General features: G+C 35.7%; 1 pseudogene; it reads right to left on the minus strand.

The window, feature by feature from the left end:
• Positions 1-908: 908 nt before the first annotated feature.
• The window catches only part of LOC130682194 (putative bifunctional UDP-N-acetylglucosamine transferase and deubiquitinase ALG13), a 105,960-nt pseudogene continuing 85,803 nt past the window's right edge, over positions 909-21,065 (minus strand).

Raw genomic sequence — 21,065 nt, forward strand, 5'->3', positions numbered from 1 at the left:
ACAGGAGAATGAAAAAGTAAGTCTGGATCAAAGTTCCAGAAGGAAGTAAACAGACTTAAAAAAATGCAAACTAAAAAGAAACATTCTCAAGGGAAAACAACCAGATATGGTAGTACAAGCATTGCAGTATCTTACGATCAAATAACTTTTCAACTGGTCCCATCAATTCTTGCCATAAATTTGTTGTTTTGCAACCAAACTACCAGTGGAAGAAAACATACTAGAACAATCAAATGTCTGTTACTCTTTGCTGCCAGGAAAAAGTGAAAAGAAAATCACACTAATTTGAGCAATTTTAAATGCAAATTTTATTCACTGCTAACTGCAAAGAACACCAATTCAGTAGTGTGCAGTAGAACACTTACATAAATCCAGTATTAAACAGAGCATATGGGATAAATCTAAAGCAGAGTACCATGAGCCTTTGATATGGTTATCACAGAACACAACTCAGTTCAGACAATTAAGAAAGAATTCAATACTGCTAGTTACCCAGAAGCAAGTGCTCTTGGTTTCATAAAAAAGCAGTTGTTGCACTTTTCATGGTTTAATATGGTATGTAATATCTGAACCAAGGATATAGTTCATGTGATTTATTCTTTTTGTCAGTTGGTACCATCAGCTAATACAAAGTTGACAAGCCTGCTGAAAGGAAAACACTTGAGTACAATGAAGTATGCTCAGTATGTGGCTAGCTGCACATCCACCTCAATTTCCTTAATCACAACCTAGAGTAATACTCCTTTATTTTAAAGTACTATTTAAACCAGAAGATAAAATAATTTTAGAGACAAATATAATAGTAACCACTCTAACAACCTAACTCAAACACTAACATAAAACAATTTTTAAAAAACCAGAACAGCAAGAAAAATGGCAGTGTTAAGAATGCTTCATACTGCTGAATCTTACATATTTTGAGATACATGATGAGAAGCTAATGGAGGTAAAGCAATATAGCCAACTGGCCCAGGTCTCATAGTACCATGAATATGACAAGAACCACCATATGCTGCACCAACTGGATGCCAAGGGACACCGTAAGGATAATAAGGCACAACAGGAAGGCAGGATTCAAAACCAAGCAAAGATGGCTGCCCAAAGGGATCTGACATCACTGGATATTGGACTGCTCCATGAGGCACAGGTGCAGGGTCAGCATTTGGAAAAGTATCTGAAATAAAGAATGTAAACAGTATGCTTTATATACAAAAATACACAAAACAACAACATAAATGGATGATCTTACAGGTAAAAATAAAATTTATCACTAAATATAGGAAAGATCACAACAATTATGGTGGGAGCACTTTAGATATCAGCGTTGGTAATTTGAGAGGTTATCAGAAGATTGTATGAAAATTTCCTAAAAAAAGTGTGTGTTGTGTGTATATAATGTGTCAAATATATTCTACCTAGAGAAAACTATCTCTCTGGGATCATATAAGTACCAAAACAGACTAGATGCTACTTTCTCTAGAGTCCTTCTAGTCAATTCAATTCTTTTAACAGTCAGTTGCAATTAAGTTATTCAATAGCTTTCAGTGTAATGCATATCATCCAAATAACTATTCTGTATTTCTTAAGCAATTAATAATTCAGATGTCTAAAGTAGTGACTGTGGCATCTGCATCTTACTTCACTAATGGACAGTGACTGCAATGGGGTAAGGGGGGGACTTGATAAAATGCGTGAATGTAGTTATGACATTGTTTTTCACATTAAACCTTCATAAGAGTATGTATTAATGATACCTTAATAAAGAAAACTTGGGTGTCTATACCATCTAGCCTACACTTTAAGGTAAAGGTCTAAAGAGCATCCTAAAAGACCAACAATTTAAGTGTCATGTCTTGAATGTCATAAAGATATTAGCCTAAGTTTCATTTTACAGCACTTGAGCTACCTTAAGTCAGTTTTAGTGGACACAGACGCTGTTCTGACCCTGCTATAGTGAGTATATAAATAGTAACAAAAAGGAGTCCTTCATTACTTGGGATAACATAGATTAGCTCATTCTGTGAAATTAAGACTGCCAAGGTCTCATGGTTTACTACAATTGAAAATTTATAAATGGTACATGGTACAAAAATACATTAAAGGTTGAAACTTAAAAATTTTTATTACCACAGGCCACATCACACCACCAGACTAGGAATAAGATTCCATAAGGCTAACGTTCCAAAACCATTAGTATGTTTTAAAATAAAAAGGGAAGGAAGGATATTCATATTCCTCACATGACCCTGACACAGTATACTTATGCGTTTAGTATATAAATACAGGGTATCTCTCTCATTTAGTTCTTAGAACAATCCTGGCAAATCAAGTATTTCCCATTTTACAGATAGTTAGGGAGGTTAAGTAACTCAGCCAAGATCGCCACCATCAAGCGAGCAGTGCTGGATGGGGAACAGATTTGGTTAGGTTAGTCTACATCCTTTCTTCCACCTCCTGCTGACTCTTTCCAAGGGCAGTCCAAAGATCCTGTTCTCAATCCTTCATATTGCCTCCTTACATTATACTGTGAACTCATAGACAGAGCAACCATCTTTATGGTGTGGTACAACAGTCTGAGGATTCCTTTACATACTTAAAAATTTAGGATCTGAAATAGCTTTTGCTTGTGTGGGTTATAACTATCAATATTTACTGTATTAGTAAATAAACTAAGAAAGTTAATATTATTTAATTCATGTAAAAATAAGCCCACTACTGGTAACACAAAATTTTTTTACAGAAAACGATTTTCCAAAACAAAAATTGAGACAAGTGGCATTGTTTTACACTTGTGCAAATCTCTAATGTATGGGTGAATATAGACAGCTGGATTTTCTTATCTGCTTCTGCATTTAATCGATCATGATAATGTTGTTTTGGTTGGAGTATTTGAAGAAAATCTGGCCTCATACAGATTTGTAGTTGGAAAGAAGGGAAGTCTTCAAATAACTAGCCTTTCCAGGTAATTGTAGATAACTTCTGACACTACACCCAAACTAGGTAAGTGGTAGTTTTTTAAAGGTCGGTAGCAATGTGGACTTTTTGTACTCTGTCAGTATTAAAATACAGTTTTATCTTGTACTTTTGAGAGATGTTACAAAATCATGCACAGGTGACATTATACATTGGTAAAAGAGAAAATATTATTTCACTGAGATATACCGATATCCCAAATGTTGACACACTTCATTATACAGTGTAAAAAAATGACATTCATTAATAGACCCATCTATCTTATTACGAGAGTTAAGTACTAGGAAGCTGTCAAACTCATAGTGGAAGACAAGTTTTCAAAAATTTTAATTTTTATTCAAAAACTGTAATTGTTACCTTGGACCACAAATACTACCAGTAGTTTTACTTGAAATGACAGGCTCACATTGTTCATTTGAGAAAATGTCTGCCAGATCCCCAAGTCTGAATAACCATAGTCAGTCCATCATTTTTTCAAGTAAAAATAGTGTTCTATGAAAAAAGCTAGTTCAGATCAGAACTCAACCTCACAAATCCTTTTAAGGTAGTCATCAATATGCAGAGTGCTTATTACTACTTACCATTTTGTTACACAGAATAGGTACAATTATTCAATGATAAACATTTAATAGAAATAAGAGTATCTTTGATGAAACAAAAAATAAAACTGGCATTTTTTTGTATTGTGGGTGTGGGAATGAACAAGATGCTGATCACTAGCACACAGTTTCATTGCTCCTGCCTTAATTTGGGGCTTAGGCACCAGCAGCTTTACCCACCACTGATTTTTGCACCCTCGGTGCAAATATAAGACAGTGAAAGAGACCGTTAAAATCTGTGGATGATGATGAATACTTTGGGCCTCATGGATCCCTTAAAAGGGTCTCACAGACCCTAAAGGACATGCATAGCATGCTTTGAGAAACACTGCTCTGGTATATAGACCTAATGAAATACCTGAAGACTATTATTTACAATAAAATCTAATTGTCTTTCTTGCAGGCAATCTTACTATATACTCACCACTTGCTGATGCTTCTGCCTGTGTGCCATCTTGGCTCTCCACCTCACTGTACAACTGAGAACTGGTTTGGTCTGCCAGAGAAGGTGTCTCAGTATAGCCTGGATAATTCTGCACATGAAGCTGCCGCTGCTGGTGCATATATGGCACATAGACCAAGGAGTGCCAGTAGTTGTGGTGATAGCACTTAGATAAGAGAGGGAAAACACACATACTTTACGGTTACCTTTTCTTAAAATAGTATGGTTACTCACTTAAAAAAAAGTTGGGCCATGATTTTTAGGTGGGGTAGCAATGACTTTTTGACCTAAAAGATATGACATTTAGTAAATCTATTCTCTATTATAACTTTTAGGATATTTTCCAGTGTCCCAATCTCATAGTTGGACCTAGAAATTCTTTTAAGAGAGCATCCTAATTAGAGATACACACAATGACCTGTATACAAAGATGTCTTTTATAGCATTATATTTAAAAGCAAAAAAACAATGAACAACACAACTATTTGACAACAGGAAATGGAATGATGAATTCAAATAGAGGCAATATGAAAATGCTGTAATAGAAAAAAAGTACTCACATTGTTAACTTAAAAATTTGTAAGATTATATAGCAGCGCGTATTTTGTAAAAAAGGATATAAGCTGTAAGGAAACATCAGTGTACAGTGGTTATAATTTGGCTGTTATAGCATTTCTGAAATTAATGACAATGAATGCTATTACTTTTAATATGAAAAAATCATTAAAATATCTATTCTGCATTTATTTGCATTCCCATGATGTAAAATGCAGAATATTTTAAAATGCCATAACTTGTGGAATGAGTTACATTTCCTTATGTGACTATAATAAACTAACATAACCGAAGGGGAAAATAGTTTATTTTTCAATTCTTGAAACTACATTTAAGAAATACAGTCTTGAAGAACAAAACAAACTCTACTACTCAATTTAAAAATGTGTGACAATTGGAGAATATAGTTTTCTGGAAATGGTATGTCCAAAGTTTTAGAGAAATCCATGTTTGGGAATATGAACTATTCTGAACATTATCCAGGAGACTGGATCATTCACCAGACCTTAAGATGTATTATTCCTTTTCAGGAAATATGCCATCTTGTTGTATCAGAAGTCAAGTGTATTTCAGGGAGAAAATGATGGCTGAAATGATAAAAGAGGTCTTTCCTGAAATCAGAAACACCTGTCAGTGACATTAACATATCAGTCAGTAACCGCCCTTCAACAATTCAGGGTAGTGAAATCAGTGTTTGGCAATTACGTATGTATATGAACACTTTAAAAATAATAGAGCTCTTTAAATGTCTTTGAATTAGTCTGATTACTTTTCCAATGAAATGCAGAAATAGTCATAAAAATGTTTTAAGTATGGAAAAATAATCCATTTGTTATTTTGAGACAGAACAACATAATGAAGGATTGGCGTATATTAAATGTGGAGGCCAATATATGCCAAAGCTAGGGTGCTTAGAGCCCCTACTCACCATAATTTAACAACTATTTTTAAGAGAAACTGAAGCACTATGAGGCTAAAGTAGAAAACTGACCTGCATCACCTTCAGAGATACATTATGAAAGACAGGAATTAAACTTTTAGGCCCCTGTCAGTATTCTTGGCTATTAAAGTTCAAGAGTCTGCTTATCAAAACAGCTTCATTTTTAATAGAACAGACTTTATCAAAGCAATTTTAACATGACTCTTACCTGCAATCCCAAATTGAAATAGTACTGCAGAACTTCCATATCTAAAATTAAAAATTTTAATTTTAGTGATTACATGACATAAGCAATTAGAACACTTAGAAGCTTTTCTTTGAGTACTAAGGTAGATACCTTATCAACACATTAACATCACCCTCAATTCTCCCTTAGTAAATGTAAATGACTACTTACCTATCACTATAGAGACCATTTTCTGATCCAAAGTTTAATTTACCAAATACGTATTTTATTTCTATTCTTAATATTAGGCAGACATTACAGGAGTGCCACGTTGGCTAATATTTAGAAAAAATACAGTAGAGGTATTTTCATGCTTGTCTCAAGACTAAAATTTTACTTTAATACAAATCTACTACATAAGCAATCATATTGGTCCTCTATTAATGGAGCTCCACACTGTACAAATGAATGCTCTCCCAATGCTAAGATGGAGAAGGAGAAGGGAATTAAGGGGCACTATAATTCACAGTCACAGTATAGGTAGGTCATGGGGAAGGCAATACAGCATGGAAAAGACAAGCAATGACTCTATAGCATCTTACTACACTGATAGACAGTGACTGCAATGGTGGGCGGTGGTGTGGACTTGATAATACAGGTGAATGTTGTGTTCATGTGGAACCTTCATAAGATGGTGTATCTATGATTCTTCAAAAAAATATCATGAGCAGTATTATTCACAATAGCAAAAAAGTGGAAACCCAAATGTCAATAAACCAACAGATAAAAATGCAGCATATCCATACAATGGATTATTCAGCCACAGAAAAGAATGAAGAATAGATACATGCTACAATCATGGATGACTTTTGAAAACACTATACTAAGTCAAAAGAACCAACTTCAAGAGACCCCATATTGTATGATTCTACTTATATGAGATGTCCAAAACAGGCAAATCTATGGAGGCAGGAAGTAGAATAGTGGCTGCCAGGGACGAGAATGAGGAGCGACTAATAATGCAGATAGGGTTTCTTTCTGGGGTGATAAAAACATTCCGGAATTAGTGATAGTTGCACATATTTGCGAATGTGTTAAAGACCACTGAGTTGTAAACTTTAACTGGGAGACTTATATGGTATGTGAATTATAGCTCAAGCTGTTAAAAACAAGTGGCACAGTAAGAACCATAAAAATTCAAAAAAATCATTTTGAAATGCAATGGGGGATTATCATGAAAATGTCTAAGTGGATGGAGAGAATTTCAGTGGAATCACCATCTCAGAAGCAGAAAACCAGGTGAATAGAGTTCTTGTAAAGTAGGTGCTAAGGTTCAAGTTTGGGGAAAAAAAAGTAGGAGGAGATAAGGTTCAACTATTTTACACAAAACTAACAAACACCAATCTATGACCCATCAATTCCACTCCTAGGAATTTACCCAAAGGAAATGAAAACATGCTCGCAAAGACTTTTATGAGAATGTTCATGCAAGGTTTATTCATAGGAGCCCCAAACTGGAAATAGCCCTGATGTCCATTAATAGAATGGACAACCTGTGGAATATCCATACAATTAAATTATACTGGTAAGCAATGGACAACCATTGGTACATATGCAGCAACATGGAAAAACCTCAGAAGCATAATGCTGAGTTTAAGAAGCCTTCCACAAAGGGCACATACTGTATGATTATATTTACATGAAGTTCTAAAACAGATAAAACTGGCAGAAAAAAGAGAACAGTGATTGCCTCTTAAAGGAAGTGGAGCTAGGGGTGGGGAATGACTAGAAAGGGGCACAAGGGAACTTTGTGGGATAATGGTAGTATTTTCTATCTTGACCAGGATTTAGGTTACAGAGGTGCAAGTATCTATTTGTCAAAACTCAGCAAGTGTACATTTAAGATTTGTGCATTTCATTATATGTAAACTTTACATCAGAAGAAAAAATAAGTATCAAACTCTAGTTAAAGATATGTATGCTGAAGTTTTTATGCAATAGATCGTTGAAGTCTACAATTTACTTTGAAATGCACCAAAAATAAGATGGATTGAAGGGAAAGATGGATACATGAAGTACAGTTACATGTTAATGATAAAATCCAGGTAGTGGATATATCAATATTTATTTTAAAATTCAACTTTCATGTATGTTTGAACATTTTCATAAAATGCTGGAATATGTATAATTAGCATTATGTGCCAACTGAGTAGATCCCGGGCAGGTGTACGTAAGTGAAGGGAAGGGGTAAGGGTTTAGATACTGGGTAAATTAGGTAGAAATGACACATTATTAACAAAACAGGAAACCAAGAAGAGTCCATGTTTTACATGGCCTGGGAGAAGAAAAAGGGAGATAACAATGAATTTCATTATAGACAGACTGAGTTTGAAAGTAAGAAAGCCAAATGTAGCAAGTGGCTAGACACAAGTACCTGAAAATTCAGAGGCCAGGGCTAGACAGATTTAGGAACCATCTATATAAAGGTGATAATGAAGCTTTAAGGTAAAGAAAAAGGAAAGAATGGAGGTGAAGATGATCTTGGTAACTACCATATGGGCTAGGAAGAAAAAAAAACAGAACAGAGAAGCAGCTAAAAAATCAAGATAACATTAAAGTAAAGAAAGTATAAATAAGCTACAATTTTCAACTACAAATCTCTTTTGAAAAACACTGCCAAACAGAGGTGTAAAACAAAGAATTTCCTATGGGAAACTGCTCTTTACTTTGATGGAGGAAACAACACATGGCTGAAATCCATGACAAATCAGACCCCCAATTCCTCCAAACAAAAACATTCTCCAAATCTTTGAAATTAAGTTGGAATTACATTTAGGTATTTAATCCTAAATACCAAAGATTACAACAGTTTCATACACTTATGGTAGGAATTTACGAAATGAAGAAAAATTTGTTATCGACTCCTGCTTTTCAAGAAAAACAGTTGAGAAAGCAAAGATATCCAGTTGAGAATGTTCTTCAGGGAGAAACATCTCAGACCTAAATAACCCTCACCCAAGTCTCAAAATCTACTTACCTTGAGGCAGATCATTGCCACTTGGATCACAGGAATAAGGTGGAGGTGGAGGTGGAAGAGGTGGAGGTGGTAAGTTTGAAGCCTCCCCCACCTCAAGAGGATAAAGAGAATAGGAAGGATAGGAAGGATAGGAAGGATAGGAAGGATAGGAAGGATAGGAAGGATAGGAAGGATGAGGAGGAAAAGGAGGAGGAAGAGGAGAAACAGGTGGTGGTGGTAGATAGGCAGCAGGAATAGGAGCAGAGAGGTATGGACAGGATGGTGAGGTGATCACTAAAAAAGAAACAAAAAGTAGCAATGCACAACCTTAATACCTTACAAGCAATAGCTCATTGTCTACTCCTCCTCCACCCCCAATATGTCGAACAACTCTAATTCTTATGTGTTGACTTAAAATAAAAAACTTGGAAGGTAAGTTGCCCATACTCTCTTAGACAAGCCAGTCAAAAACTAGGATTTATTACAGGTTAGTTTTAGTTTTGTAAATTACTTGAAATTAAGAGGAAAAAAAACTGAAACTGAAGAACTTTGACTACCAAAGACTTTAAACATTAGCTAACAGGTACATAAATAAAATACCATTAAAGCAAAATTTTTACTTAGCTTAATACAAAATTAAGGATGTTTTCAGACATCTGCCACTATTGGATCATTAAGAAGCTAGTAAGAGAGACTAAACTGCACAGATTACAGATGAAGTAATCCTTGAAGGTTTCTACTTGTAGCATTGGAGTAACATAAGGAACTCTAAATCATATTTCCATTTCTAAGCATGTACAGAATCTAAAACAGGCTAGCTGAAATACCTTATTCCTTTAACTTTCTACACCTGTTACTATGTTTTAAAAACAATATTCATATAGGAGTCAGTTTTTGACAATTAAAATACAAATATGTTCAAGTATGAATACATTTCTCTATGAGGATAAAGGAAACAATGCAGTTCCAACCTAGTTAAAATATCCCTATATATACATAGTATGCCAGAAAATGTGTTACATTTTTGACAAAAGGTGAGTGATAGAACCTTTCAAGTTTAACTGAATCATTTTAACTGACTTAGAAAGTCAAGTACTAAATTTTATCATTGTTACCTGCACTTTAATTTTAATCCTGAGAAGTATAGAAAAATTTAGTCTTGTTCTTCAATAAAGGTTTAAATTCAGTTTTAGAACACTTAGTTCAACTAACAGTCCACACAAGCTGAATTTGTTATCCTAGTAATTTAATGAGGAATAAGGCCAAGTATTAGAAGGAACCCACACTGTTTTCATTCACTGACATAAATGTTAATAACACACTTATCTATACTCTTTATACAGTTACAGGCTAATAGTAATAGGAAATCTGTGTCTTAGTGTAATATAAAACTTGATAAACAGCTCTTTAGGGGTGATGAAACTTCTTTTTTGGTTGTGGTGTTATACAACTCTATGCATTGTGAAAACTTAAACAACTGGGCACCAAAAGACAAATTTTATTGTATCTAAGTTAAACTTTAAAAACTTGCTCAACTGTTTTGGAGTTTTGTCTTGCATATAGAAATATCCACTTGTACAGTTTTGGAAAAGGAATCTAATTTTTAGAACATCTCCAAATGTTTTGAAGACCTCATGGATGTTTACTCTTATTCCTCTTAAACTAGCACTCAAATCACACCATTTTAAAAAAGCAAATGGAGTAAATTCACTCAGATGAAGACAGAATGTGGTGATGATCACTAAATAAAAACCAAGTATTAGACACAGACGTAGCTAAGTAAGTTCTCATGGGCCTGAGAGGATCAAGGGCAGAAGAGATATGGAGGTTAACTTTATCTGAACTCACTGTACTTCTAAGTACATAATGTAATAAACCCCCTAAGAAAAAGCTTTCATAATTTCTAGCTACTCTCTAGAGAAACATGAGCATTCTCATGCACAGTTTTAATAGGGCTCTATAGGCTTAAAGGGTATATAATTCAAGAGGTAACTCCAGGACAATGGAACTTTTCTAAAGTATTAGTGGAAACCAATGTAATGTCCTAAAAATACTTATTCTCCCTTGTCTTTGTAGGTGCAGTGCGCTTCAGGACATTTCAGGGGAGAATATGAATATGCATAGTAAGATTCGGCTTCTTACAGATCAGGCCTGGACCTAGGTGTAGTGAGGTGCAAAACTGAAGGGGCCACCAAGTTAACACTCAGAATAACTCATGGCAAGTAAAATATAAAAATTCTAAATTAAGACAGGATCCAAGCCTGCACCTGCATGACCCCCAACAATGAATGTCTCATTCAACTCACCCTAAGCCTGGCACACAGATTTTATATTTAAAGTTTCAGTACTTTATCATGGATATTTTCTGCATTAACCTTTATTTTTTTAAATAGTGCATTAAAGTACTATCTTGATGATCGTGGGTTTTCGGCACTTCCTTAAATCTTGCATCCAAGGCAAATGAGTCCCTAGTCGCAGCTCTGACAAGCACCTTCAAAGTTACCAAAACTCAGTTGACAGCATTTAATGCTTATGAGGAGACTCATGTTAAATGCAATCATAGCATCTAGTAGGTAAGAAGTGGCTTAAAACAGGATGAAATGGGGTGCCAGAGAAACACGTGAATAACACAATGCGAAATATGATTTGTTTCATCTAGAGGACTGACGGGAATGATAAAGAATAACTAAAAAGCAGCCATGAACTAGTAGACTTACAGCTGAGGTTCCTAAGCGACTCAAAAAACAAAAAGTAAAATAAATGAAGGCAGTATACATTTTTAGAAATACCTACATAGAACACAATTTGGCATTTAAAAAGTAAGCGTTCGATGACTGTAAGTGAGGCATTACAATGTTTAGTTCAGCTGTTACTTCATTTGTTTTTAAGCTCATGCATCTGCTAGAAACAGAGCAGTTTTTCCTTACAATTAGCACAAAGTAGTAAAAGAGGGTCTACATTAACATTTGCAGTGAAAATTTTCTATGGTAATTAACATATACTGCATGGTTTTGTTCTAGGCACTGTGCTAAACAGTTAATTTTTAAGTTCTACATCAAAGAAAACACATCAAATGAATTATTTTAAAGTGGACACTATGAAGGTCAAGTAAAACTTTGCCAGCCATTCAAGAAAAATTCCATGTGCCCCATCCCAATCATAACCCTCCCTTTCCCACCATAATTAACTGTTATCCTTTCATAATATCATTTCCTTATGGTCTTAAGGGTTTTGTTACCCAAATATGTATCCCTGGATAGTTTTTTTAAGTTTATGTCTTGAATCTCTTTAAGTCTGTTGGTCCTTTCTCCACCTCTGTCATTTCCTTTCAGTTTTTTTTTTTTTTGAAGAATCTGGGCCCTTGGACCTGTTAAATTTCCCAGTCTGGATTTTGCTGATCACATACGCTTGGTGCATTTCAATATGTTCTACCATATTTCCTGCAATTGGGCAGTTGGATCCAGGAGGCTGGATCAGACTAGGATTAATTCCCTTGGCACTTCTGTAAGTAACATGTGACTGCCTCTGCAATCTCAGCAGCTATTTCTGCTTAATACCCATTCATTCAGTAAGGACTGCAAAATGATTATGTTCTGCCCCTTTTATTCACTGATCATATATATATATATATATATATATATATATATATATATATATATATATAAAACACACACACACACACACACACACACACACACACACACGCACGCATGCACGCACACATTTGCCCCCAACTACTATTTGGTTACACATTGGTTCAGTTCGTATAAGGCAAGCAAGATAAACGCTGCTTTCACTTAATTTTGCAGTGTTCAAGAAAATGAACTGGTTTCCTATCATCCTCTTAAGGTAACAAATTTAAAAACATTAAGTACTTAAAAATTTAACACATTTTATGTGTTCTAACCTACTGTAATTATCATTGCTGAGGCTTAAATTATTCCATTTTTGGCCAGTGGGAACCTGTTCAAGACAGGTCCTAAGTCCTTTTGACGTGAGTCTAGTAACTCTTCCTAGCTATCTGCCATGACAAAATGATCCAGGCTAATCTTGAACATTTCTTGCAGCCATTTCTCCACAAAGGCCCCACCTTTTTTTTAAGTGAGAAATAGTATTTCAAGACTACAAATTGAGTGCTAAGGTTATTCATCATTTCTAGGCCTTTTCTGTGGACAAAGCTACGAAAAATACACACATATTTAAAGATAAAATACCTTAAGTTTATATCGATACTTTCAAATTTAGGACCACAGAAGCTTTTACTCAGCCTCTTTATCACATCTGTATTACCTTTCTTCCATATTGAGACTCCTGGTTTGCTAGGACATGAGGGGATAAAATTAGAATATCCCATACTCACTCTTGTTTTAGACAACATTTGTTTCAGAACAACAATCTGAGTGAACTTGATATGATTCATGAAAGCATTAAAAAATGCTTACCACATGGTCTCTCAACTCCCCCATTTTTAAAAATAGCTATGCTGTATCTACAATGTCTAAGTATAAGGCTGTTGCTATTACACAGTAAATTCTCAACCTCTAGCCTGTTTGTATTAATTCTTCCAGTAATTATGTATTTAATACCATCAGATCTTATGCTGATGTTTCTAATTGTTTTAGTAGTCTTAAAGTCAAAGCTCATTCTCTAGTACACTGATGTCCATTCAATACAACTTTCTGTGATGGCAGAAATAACACTTCTGGGATGTCCAATATAGTTGCCTCTATCTCCATGTGACTTTGAGCAGTTTACATGTGGTTGGTGACTGAGCAACTGAAACCTTACTCAACTATAATTAACTGAAATTTAAATTGTCACATGTGGCTAGTGATTACCCTGCTTGATGGCATGGCTTTAGTAGATTCTCCAGGAAGGGCTCATGCAACTAAGATTCTCTCAATTCTTACATCTGACTTTAGGCTTGATAATCAGTTTAATTAGATATAAAATCTTTGGTTTACATTCTTATTTATTATCTCAAATGTTACTCCATTTTCTTCTGGCAGAGGCTATTAAGTTTGATGAATTGCATTTCATTTTTTTATGTCCCATAGGCTCTTTCATCTAGATTACAAAAGGACTTTTTCTTTAAAGTCCAGACATTTTACTAGAATGTTCTGGTATTGCTTGCTCTGGGTCAATATTCTCAGATAAGCAGAGTGCTATTTCAGTACACAGTTTTAAAGCTTTTTCAATTTCATAAAAGTTTTCTGAATTAGAGGTGTTACCATTTGTTCTTTCTCCTTACTTTGGTTTTCTTCTTCAGGGAGGACTTCTACAGTGTTTAGTCTCCTCTGCCTATGTTTAATACATCACTTTTGATTTTTTTAATCTTCCTTTTCTTCATTTTAGATTTCCCTTCTTTCTTATATCTTTCTCTGAAAGCATTATCTGTTGTATATTTTTGGTCATGTTTGTTATAGTTTTGCCTTCATTACTGAAATTACTTTCTTCCATTTCTAATGCTTTCCTGAGGTCTGTCACATATGAGTTTTTCTAACTCATTTGCTATTTTTATACCATTTTTTAATGTCTTTAGCTCATTCTGAAATAGTTAAGTAGTCATATTTCTGACATACCTCATGCCTTTAGGGAGATTATTCTTTTTTTCCCCTCAAAATATCTTTGTACAGAATTTTATTTTGCACTTTTCTTCCATTCATTTTTAAGTGAAATTATTTTTCATGAACTTTAGAATGAGTACAGGAAAGCTTTTCTAACTTCGTAGGATTTTATTTTCTTGTGCAGTATTAAAAACCATGAATGCTTTCTAGGATGCCTTGACTCTGTTCTCAACTTTAATCAGGACCTGCTCTTTTTACTATACTGATCAATTTTGATTGCACTCTCAGCAGTTTCTCCTTGGAATGTCAGTTTTGAGTGTTCTTAGGGGCTAAATTGTTCCAAGCCCTTCAATTCCTTTACCATGTACCCAAAGCACTCACCCAGTATTGGAGAGGTCAAATCCCTTCCCAGTCTTAGCTGCTCCTTCCAAATTGGCTGCCTCACTTTCCCATGAATTATTAGCTCTTTAGTAGTTCTCCTGTTCTCAGATCCATCAGACAACAGCCCCAGTGATTCTGTTTTCTTGCACCCACACAGACCTGATAGCATGCAAGTCTTGTGACTTGTGGTTTGTCCCGACCTGTTTAAATCTGGGGGGTTCAGAGTGATGCCTTGGTCACCTAGTTTTGTTGTAAGTATTATCCATGGTTTGGTTTTGCTATTTCCATTTTTATTTGGGGACTCAGATTGAAAACCTATGCTGCTGACATTACCTTTCCAGAATTCTGAGAACTTTAAATTAATTGACTCAATGGAATTCTACATGTAAGTTGTTACTATCAGATCAGAAAGGTTCAAAAACTTACCGAAAATTACACAGCTACTATGTTGTTAAACCAAGATTTCTTAAATTCTGGAACCCATAATTATTACAACATTCATGGGAAAATGATTCATTATATGGCAAGTATTTTATAGCAAACTTTTTACAAATTATCTGTGAAGGGCGAAACATCTCTAATTCCTGTACAATAAAACTTGACTCAAAGTTTAAGAAACTTGTGAAGTCCTCTAAACTCTCAGTGGAGTAGCAAAATTGCTACAAAATCATATCAAAGCCAAATCTGCAAGAAAAATACTGAAACTCTGGCTCTTAAATATCATGGTTTCCTCAACTATAGAACATTCTTTATTAACTAGCTTAAATTTAATACTGGTTATTAAAGTAATCCTATCTAATTACTAGAATTGTTGTATGTGCATGTTCGTGAATAGCAAAAGAGGTTTCCAAAGTAGCAACCACTGATAACCTACCTGGCCTGCCTTGTGTAGGTGGAGATACAAATAGAGGCTGCATAACATTCTCTGAGGGAACTGAAGTGGTATTACCAGCTTGATTAGCTGCTGCACAGTTTGATAAGACTGAAGCTGGAACATTACTGGCACAGGAAGCTGCAACTGCTGCAGAATTTACCAGCACCTGTAAGTGTGAAAGAAAGTTTAAAACTCTAAGTTCAATTTTTCAAACAATATTGGTCTCTTACCTGATCCTAAATTTCATGAATTAGTATTCTGACAACTAAAACACCGAGAAGTCAATCTTTATGTAAACCCTATATGGGAAGGAAGTTTTGGGAAGTTTTAGTAAATGACATAGACTTGACAGGTAATTTGTATTAGCTTACTCATTATACAAGAGATCCAGAGTAGAATATGAGTAGTCTAATGCCAGCACACAGAACCGTGTCTTGATCACAATAGATGCTCAATTTGTTGAATGAATTTACTACTCATTGTGCCAGGCACCACAAAGTACAATAATACTTAATATAGAAATAAAAGCAGCTTCTTGAAAGTACGATGAAGGGCAAAGTGAACAAGGGGAAAAAAATGATTCTCCTCTGTACAGACCATTGCAACTGCTTGATAACACAATGAAGATTACCTTCTGGGGGTAGTTGTATGAGGTAACTGTGTCCTGAGGAGACATAGAACATGGTCCTCTGTCCTGAAGAGACTTTAATGAATACAGAAATATAGTTAAATGAAGGGAAATCAAGAAAACAAACAACACATTAATAAAAAAATCTGCTGTGTTTCAACATCTCCTAAAATTAAGCGAATATGGTATACCCTCAAAGTATTCAAATTTGGAAGTGACTACTAAGGTAATATTCCAGAAGGTATCAATCTGCTGCCTGACTGAGGTGACTGCTCTATTTCTGATCTACAGAGATCCTGATCATATGCAACTCTAGTCCCAACATAGATACTAAAATAATATGGAGGACTGTAATGTAAACACTTTCTTCGTGGCCTTCCTTGCCTTAGAAGCTTCAACATCAGTAGGACCAGCAGCAGTTTTGCTAAAAGAAAGCATGCCATTCGAAGATGTAACTTAGGACAAAGGTAGGTATCTGGTGTTCAGCCACATCCTATCCAAGAAGGATGTAGTATAGTGCAAACACTGCTCCCCTCTGGTTCAAGACCTTGTCTTTGTCAAAGTAAAATGATTTAAAAATGCTCAGAGTTATGCATGGCAAACTGTCATGACAGAAAGAAAAACTAGCAGTGTAAATTGGTAATAATGATAACTCAGAGGGTATCAAGGGAAGTAATCACAGGAAACAAGAGGAATCACACTGTGACAAAGGTGAGTCTAACTTACATGGACGTAAGATTGCACGTTTCTAAAGTCTGTTCAACTACAGCCAAAGCACCTGCCAAAAAGCAATCTTTGGCCCTGGCTCTGAAGATCCAGTATCAATGTTAAAACTCTAGGAAAATATTTAGTTGAGAACTGGGCATGGAAATAAGATGTAAGAATAAATGTTCACAGTTTTTCAGAAGTCCTGTGCCCAGAAATCTCTAAGTTCTGCATTGGTCCTCTCCCCTCAGAATGCTGTGAAAAAATTACTTAGGAACTTGCTATGGATTTGGTGACTAGAGGGTAGAAGTGGAGCACATTATGAAGAGATTGAAAGCTACTGGTGATGTATGATAAAGTAAATTCAGAACAAAAGAGAACATGTGGCAAGTGAAAATAAGTGAACAGAAAGAAATGTCTACTCTTATTATCCCTGATGTTAAGATTTTTTACTTGTTTTCTTCATTTTTTTGTGCAAGTCGCTATTTTAAGTGAAAGGCTATTTTAAGAGACACGTGATATGAGACTAGTAATGATGGAGGGGGAAAAACCTATTTCTCTAGATGGGGCAAAGAAAGGAAAGGAGAAGTAAGGGGAAAAGAATTACACATCATAGTTTTCACCTTCATAAGATGGCCTAAACAGTAAAAACAAAAATCTTGTACCTGAAGCTATCAAAGTTAGAGAACGGAGGGTAGTTATTCAAGTTCTTCACAAATATTCCAGTTCTCCTGGGTACATGGTAGGTTGCTCTTCTGGCCTCATCTAAAGTGAGGTATGGCCATGTGACTTGCTTGGCCAATGAAATACAAGCAGAAATACTAAGAACCAGTGTTCAATTTCCTATCTTTAGCCCTGCCAAGGTGACTGTGAAAGCCCAAGTCCAACAGTCTGGGTCCCTGACTGACTATGATGAACAAAGGCCTGCAACTAACCTGCACTGGACATACAATATCAGCAAGAAAACTTTCCTGTGTGATGCTGCTGAGATTTTCGGAGGTTGGTACTACAGCTAACCTGACTAAACAGTAGCTGGTAACTAGAAGTAGGGTGCTGCTGTAACAAAAACCTAACTTGAGAAGATTATGAACTTGAAGCCATTGGGGGAAGAGATTTAGAAAACAATGTAAGTTTCATATTGTGATTACTAGTAGACGAGTTTAATAAGGTATCCTAAGACAGACATGTATATAAAAGTAGTTTGCAGGCAAAAATGAAGGGAATAGAGTACTTGAATACAGAAACTTGTAGGGTTGAAGAAACTGCTTCAACACACAACTATACACATAAAATTGATAAATGCTCTGAACAACAAAGAACAGTTAAAACTTGGCTTCAAAGCAAGAATCCAAACTAAGGATATAGCACCTAATGAATCTTGAACTTTACCAAAATGGCTCATGAAAAAGCATCCAAAGATGGATCTTCCATCAATTCCTGATAAGCTCAAGGTATCTGCAGTTAGGTAAGAGAGAGACATAGGAATAAGAAAGCAAAGAATTATAGCAAATCTAAGTAGTATATCTATTTAAAAAAAAGAACTAGCAGTATGGCTATTGGCACTTGAAACTAACAGGAACCAAAGCAGCAGCATAGTAAATCAGTCGAAGAAACTGTAACAACTAAAACTGTGCAACTGAGATAAAATGTCCCTTGGGCCCCCAATTTCCTATAAGTAAAAAGTAGGTTGAGTAACGAAGAGTTCTAGAAAACAGTGAACGAGGGAGCCCCTCTGGGGAGCAGTCCCCAGGCCTCAGCTGAGGGTCCTCACAATGTCTGTCTATCATAACACACTTGTTACAAGCAGGTAATGTTTCTCCCATTTTCCCCAAGTGGGAATTTTTACTGCAGTTTTTCAGTCCCCACTCCCCTGTCATAACCTGGGTGTGTAGGAGGTAAATTATTTTGTCTCTTTAATTTTAGGCTTCCAGATCAAGAGGAGCCACATGTGGACACAATACAGAAAGCACTACACATTTCCCAGAAACCTTGGACTGAGTTTAATTACACTGAACATGATTTTGAGGTTGACACCCTTCAGGTGAAATCAAGCATTCTGCCTATAGGAGGGAGTTTGAGCTGAACTGTTTTAGTCCTTAAGTGCTTTTAAAATATTTCCAGCTTTTTGACTTCCAGGCACAGAGAAGTTAGATTCTTCGGTGGGACATACTCTGGCTGATGAAAAAGAAGTGCAAAGAAAGTGACTCATAGCATCTCCAGGTGGAAGCTGTAAGAGGCAGTGCACCATTCACTACCTTTTGGTTCCTGCCTTGGAAATCATGGTTGGAGCTTCCATCAGCCTGAGTCCCTGAGCAGAGCCCTCCTGTAGACCTCCACTGGACATGCAGCATGACCAAGAAGCAAACTTTTGTTATATTAAGTGAGATTATGGACCATTCCTACTAATACAAAAGCACGATGAAATCCTCTAAAATATCATGCCTGATGTTTTAATTTCCTCTTGTATTGACAAGTATTAGGAATATCTGTAAACAGATTAATTTTGGAAAAGGGGTGTGATCTTGAATGAGTTACTTAATTTCTGGATCTCAGTGTCTTCATCCTTAGGATGGGAATGATACCCTAAATACCTTACAGGACTGTTATGATTAAAATATATTTATATGTATAGCTGTTAGAACTGTGCCCTAGTACACAGTAGGAGCTATAGGTGCTGGCCATTACTGTTAAATACCTACCAAGTTTGCTGTAGATTCAGTTGTGCTATGAACATCTGAAGTTTCGTAGTCTGGTTCTAGAGAATATAGCCAAAGTAAAGTAAAAAGTGAGCATTATTTTAGAGTCTGAAATTTTATAAAATAATGATTAATGTCAGATTACATCTAGATCTCACTGACCTGAAGGATACATATATTCTTTGCAATTGTATAAAAGACAGAAGAAGGATGTTCGTGTAGGGCTTTTTAGCTCAGCAGAGCCAAATGGCCAAATAAAACTTGCTTTTTCTCAAGTTTTATTGATACGTGTTCAAAGCCAAAATGTATACATCCTTGAAACAAGTGATTGGAGATATTACAGCCAGAAATTGGCTGTAAACAATACATATCTCTCCTCTGAAAATTCCCTTAGCTCTTAGAGGTCAGGCAGAGGTTAAAAAAAGAAAAACAGCTATGTCCAATTTTTCCAGTGATTAAGTTCATTGCTCTAGAGTTAGGACTGTCTATATTTGAATCCTGATGAACTGTATTACTTTAGGCAGGTTATTTAGTTTGTATCTCAATTTCTTCACCGTAAGACATGGATAACAGCTCATCAATAGGTGGGGATGGGTGAAAAGGACACGGTGCTTGACATAAGAATAAATGGTGTACAAAGTAATCTGAGTATAATCCATAGTTTGAGAAGGTTAAACATTACAGATATGTCATGCCTCATCTGTTTTTTCCACCTGTTTCAGGTAAATAATACATTTAAAATCGGTTTGTTCTCAAAGGATGGCTTAGTGGACTCAGGCACTTTACTTTAAGATTGCTATGCCATTGAAATGCAGAGAAAGTCAATCTTCAACTGGACAGTTTTCCACCAAGCAAAATCCCACAGGTCAATACTGGATTTGATTCTTAAACACATCACTTATCAAACACACATGCATGCAACCACTCCAAACATCAGGATTTAAGGTGAGAAACAAAGACTGTGATTATGCCACTACAAGTGAGCGGTACATCTGAAGGTACCCACCAGGATAAAGGGTGAAGACAAAAGGACCATGCTGAGTAAAAGAGCAGAGAGTACATATCCTTAAGCACATGCACCTACAAAGTCTTCACAGATTGATCCTGTGCTATATGTTTTCTTATTAAATTTCTAGAAATATCTATTTCCTTCTACATAAGTAACAGAAAGAGGAGCATCACAAGAAATTAAGCAACTTGACTATTAAGTCATTCAGCTGCTTTGCATCTCTTTAATCACCCAATTCCTCCAGAAATGCTTCAGCTGTCATGCCACCTTACAGTAAAATGGTAAAAATAAGCACACTTGTGGTGAGAGGCACTGTAACAACCGTTAAGGGCATATATGTATACATTTTAGAGCCAGACAAACCTAAATTCAAAATTATCTCTGCCAGTCACAAAGAACCGCATATTACATGATTCCATTTACATGAAATGTCCAGAATAGACAAATCCATTCAGACAGACATCGGACTGGTGGTTTCCTAGGGCTGGGTGGAGGCAGATGGGCAGAAAATGGG

Source organism: Manis pentadactyla, chromosome Y (assembly GCF_030020395.1).
Source record: "Manis pentadactyla isolate mManPen7 chromosome Y, mManPen7.hap1, whole genome shotgun sequence".
Classification (NCBI taxonomy): domain Eukaryota; kingdom Metazoa; phylum Chordata; class Mammalia; order Pholidota; family Manidae; genus Manis; species Manis pentadactyla.